The sequence below is a fragment of the Dasypus novemcinctus genome, chromosome 15 (genome assembly GCF_030445035.2).
Source record: "Dasypus novemcinctus isolate mDasNov1 chromosome 15, mDasNov1.1.hap2, whole genome shotgun sequence".
NCBI lineage: Eukaryota > Metazoa > Chordata > Mammalia > Cingulata > Dasypodidae > Dasypus > Dasypus novemcinctus.
In genome coordinates this window covers 53,237,947-53,242,783 of record NC_080687.1, presented here as the reverse complement: position 1 = coordinate 53,242,783, position 4,837 = coordinate 53,237,947, and positions in this window count along the sequence as shown.

The following is a 4,837-nucleotide window of genomic DNA, read 5'->3' as shown; positions in this document are numbered from 1 at the left end:
TGTTTGGCTTCCATCAGCAAGTTTACAATATGGCTATTATAGTTCCTTCTAAGATACAGGGTTTCTAGAAAAGGACAGAAAGGACACAGGAGGAAGGGGAGAACAGCATAAAAAGGTCCATGCCAGAATGCTCTGCCTCACATTTTATTAAGAAACTTCCTCAAGAGAACCACTCGGCCGATGGGTCATTGGCAAAATTTAGATAATAATGTCACACCAACCTGCAAGAGAAACTTGAAAATATTATCCTTTTATTGGGTGCCTTCTTCTCCGAAATGAAATTAGGATTCTGTTATTAAGAAGGAAAAGGATAATGGAGATGGTGTCAACAGCATCAGTCTCTGACAGGATAGTATAAACTTTTATCCTTAATATGGGTACATGAACTGTCTGAGTTTAAAATGACTTTAGAGGCATCTGATTGATTCTCTAATATTAGAGATGAGAACATTTTCTTGTAACATTTAATAAGTCCTAACGATAAGACAGCAGTTATACTATGTGCTTAGGATTTTATATGCAGCATCATAATTCATGTCTTTACAATTTCTATGAGAGGAGCATCTGTATTTACAAGCTATGATCTTGCTTAAGACAAAGCACTAAGTCTCAGTCTAAATGCAAGGTCATGGAGAGAATAAATATGGAATCATAGCCATTATTATCCATGGGCATTTGAGTTCCATGTGAATAAGGAATATACAGTCCTAGTGTATGTCATTTTGAGGACAGTGTTTGATGATGAGAGGTGCCTATTTAAAATTTTTGATAAATAAATGCAAGGTAACACTGCCAGGGTGATTTGAAACAATTACTTCAGAATCCAGAGGCTGAGGTTGAAATCATACTAGATTGTCTTATTTATTCTTTGGTAAACTTCTTGCTTTGCTTTCTTCCTTACTCACTACTTTGTGTATGTTGGGGGAGGGGTTGTAGTACCATTTGGTTTGATTGAAAACCTCATGGAAGCAGAATAGTTATTATTGCAAATGACAGAAACCAATTCAAATAAGCTTACCCCAAAAGGTAATGTAGAGTAGGGACTCTGGAATTTGTCAAGATATCCAAGAATTTGGGTATGTTAGGACCTCAAAAAGAACTAGAACAAACTACTTCCATAGAGTCAGCACTTTTTGTTCCATACATTTGCTCCTCTCTGTGCACATTTACATTCCTCTCTCTTTATCTGCATTTTGTCATTTTATGCTTTGCTGGTCTGCAAAGTGGAGGATAACACATCTGTCACCACTTGAGTTTTGTGTCTTATATCTTCAGCAATTAGAAAGAAGTGAAGTCTAATGGTTACAATTCCAAAGTTCTCAAGGAAGGACTCGAAATGTCTGTGATTTTTGGAGAATGCTTCCCTCTTTACAAACACCCTAAGAGGAAGGGGAGTGCAATAGTTTTATGTGCCAACTTGGCTAGAGGATAGTTCCCAGGTATTCAACCAAATATTAGTATAGGGGTCGCCGAAGGTAATTTGTAGGTGTGATTAAAGACCATAGTCACTTACCTTTAAGCAAGGCAGATCACCTAGATAATCCAGATGGGCCTGATTCTGTCAGTTGAAAAGCGAAACAGGTTTCCCTAAAGAAGATAAAATTCTACCAGTGGACGGCAGCTTCAGCTCTTGCTAAAGAGTTACATACTACCCTTTCTAATGACCTGCTTATAAATTTTGGACTTGGCTTGCTGGTCTTCATGATCCTGTAAGGCAATTCCCTGCAATAAATCTATTAATATATATATCTCTTAATTGTTCTTCTTCTTTTGTACCCTGACAGATGCAGGGCAGAGGCACATTTCACAAAATGAATGCGCTAATGGTAAACAAGTCATAGAAGGGAGCAGGGAGCAATCTGAAAAGAAGTTGAGTAGTGGAGATTAGACTGGAGGGAGGTTGAAAAGATAAAGCCAGGTATCTGGTCTATAGGCCTGTTTTTTCTTTTGTCCTTTTTGAAATATAACATTTTATTGCTTAGATGGCTTGATACAGCTCAGCTTTTCTTTTCATTTTGAATTTGGAAGTACTATACAACTGAATACAAAGAGGAACAAAAGTACCATAACCAAACTTGTGATTCTCTGTTGATATTGCATAAACCAGTTTTGTACATAAAGTAGCAGCAGTAAGTTCCCTTTAGAAAACTATGAATTCTACACATTTATCATTCTTTCCTGTTTAATGCATGGGCTGAAATCACTAGGATTAACTTCCTTCTTGAAGAGAGGAGAGGAAAGTGATAGAAGGTCAGAAAATGCAATGCAGTTCCGAAACTGGCTTCTCACTGTCATGTGGCTTCCCTAGAGCTATTTAGAAAACAGCCATTTGGTGGTTTTTGTTTGGTTTTGTTAGTCAAGTTTAATGTAGTGATTGAATCTCAGCATCATGTCCATTAATCAGAGAGAGAGAGATAAGAAAAATTTGCACCTCAAAAACCATTCAGAAGATCCATGTATGTATATATTTAAAGCCCTGAGAGAAGGAAAAAGAGAATCAAATAAAATGTATAGAAACAAATTAGCTGCAAGTGCAAACTAAGCTATGATGTTCTCAGAGTTTAAAACAAATCTTAAATTTCACAGTTTAATACTGGGGGAGGGAAAGAACAACAAACAAATAAAAATTCCTCAACCTCACTAATAAAATGTGGCAAATAAAACTTTAAATCAATAGACCAAAACCTGGCCAGTACGGTTTTATTATGATATCTATATTGAGCCTGCAGTCAACATACATGGTGCTTTATATTGTGTAGAAAATTTTGAAAAGCTTCTCTGATCTTTTTCATTATCTATCCTTTATCTTCCTACCAGGTTCTCAAATTGCCTACATTTTATTTTTAGGAGGTATTGGAGATTGAACCCAGCACCTTGTACACCAGAAGCAGGCGCTCAACCACTTGAGCTACATCTACTCTCCTCTACATTATTTTTAATGTAGCAGAGTGAGGATAATATTACAAGGGTTAAACACACACACACACACACACACATATCTTGGCAAACCCTGGCTTTCATTCTTATAATCTCAGAATTTTGAGGTTCCTAAATCATCATTTAAAAAGCAATTGCAGTCTCTGTAATACCTAGTAGGGACATACTCCAGAGAAGCCGATAATTTTTTAAAAATGTATTTACATTCTAACTACATGTCCTCCTAAATCTACATCCTCTATATTTTTGACTTCAGACATTCCAATATATATTGTAAACCATTCAGCCATTATTTTCTAAGCTTTTTCCTCTTCATGTATTTCTTTTTTCCCTAGTTCTGTTGGAATAAAATTGCTCTTGAGTTATCCATTAGCTTTTCTCAGCAATTGCGCTTTCTTAAAAAAAAAAAAAAAAATGTCCGTGCTAGCTCCAGGCAAAACAAGCAGAGATTACCAGTGTTTTCTGCATCTCTATTACATAACAAACAGGGAAAGAAAATCAAGCTTAAAGAAAATTAAAGCACTTGCAAAACTAAGTCTTTGGCTCAAATAAAGGAATATTTCTATTGAAAGTCAATGAGCTTTTCTGAAGTAAAGAATGAGTTTGCTTTACTAATACAACTCTGCCTTATCATTAAACATCAATGAGATAATTAGTATAACAATCCTGTTTAAGTACATATCTTTAGGGAAACAACTGGAAAAAATAACAGCGATATAAGAAAGTGAAAAAAGACTAGCAGGAAAGAAACAACATTATCAAAAAGAGGAAACCTTAAATTTTTCCATGTATACATATGGAGAAAAAGGATTCTTCAAATTCAATCTGTGGCAACTCAATGCATAATGCAAATTTTCCACAATACACTATCTGACTCACAGGTATCATTTTGAATGTTATATTTTCAAGCAGCAATATTGTGTTTTAGAAGCTAATCTCAAACATATTGGGATGCCTCCTCCACAGTCAGTCAACAGTAACAAAACACCGAAGAAGTAAGTAAGGAGGGAGGGAGGAAAGAAGGAAGAAAGGAATTTTCAGATTCTAAATATTTAGGCCATGTGTTTTGTTTGAACTTAATCCATATCTTCTACCATTATAAATGTTTATTCAACTTTGATACAGTAATATCCCTTTTGGAAAATGAACCTAAAGAAATAATAAAAAAACTGAAAAATATACAATATACAACTATTAAGATGGACATTACTGCAGCCTCATTTACAATACCGAAAATTTAGAAGAAAATTAAGAATCAAGGAACCATTATAAATTGTGGTGCAGAAGTTCAGTGGAATATTATGCCTTTATTAGTATGTTGGACAATGTTTATGGTAAGTGGAGTCAAAATTTAGAGCACAAATTAAATCTCTATCTTAGTTGTCTGATTAAAAATGCATTATGGAAATGAAATAGGAGGATAAGAAGAATTTTAAACAATGGTTATATTTGAGCAGATGAATAGTGTGAACATTTTAAAATTCTCTTTTATACAGTCAATAGAAATCAAGAAGAAGTTTTAACTAGATTTTGTTTCAAAATTTTATTTTCTGAAAAATTACGTGTACCTTTTTATGACATTTTGTTTTGCAAATCTCTCTACTCTGTGCTTCTATTTCACTTTATTCATATCCTTTCATCTCCTGCCATCAGTTATCATGGTTTTGATTTTTTATTTTAATTATTCTTGGACCTAATTCGTTGCCCACCTCAACTTCCATTTTATAACATATATTTGTTTAGATCCAACGGATATTATTGGAGAAGGAATTAAAAAAGGCTGGAGAGAAGAGAAAGAGAGGGAAAAGGAAGAAAGAAAAAGAGAAAGAGAATACTATGACACAGGCTGTTGAAGGCACACAGCTGAATTAAAATAGAAAGTCTCCATCCAAAATGATGT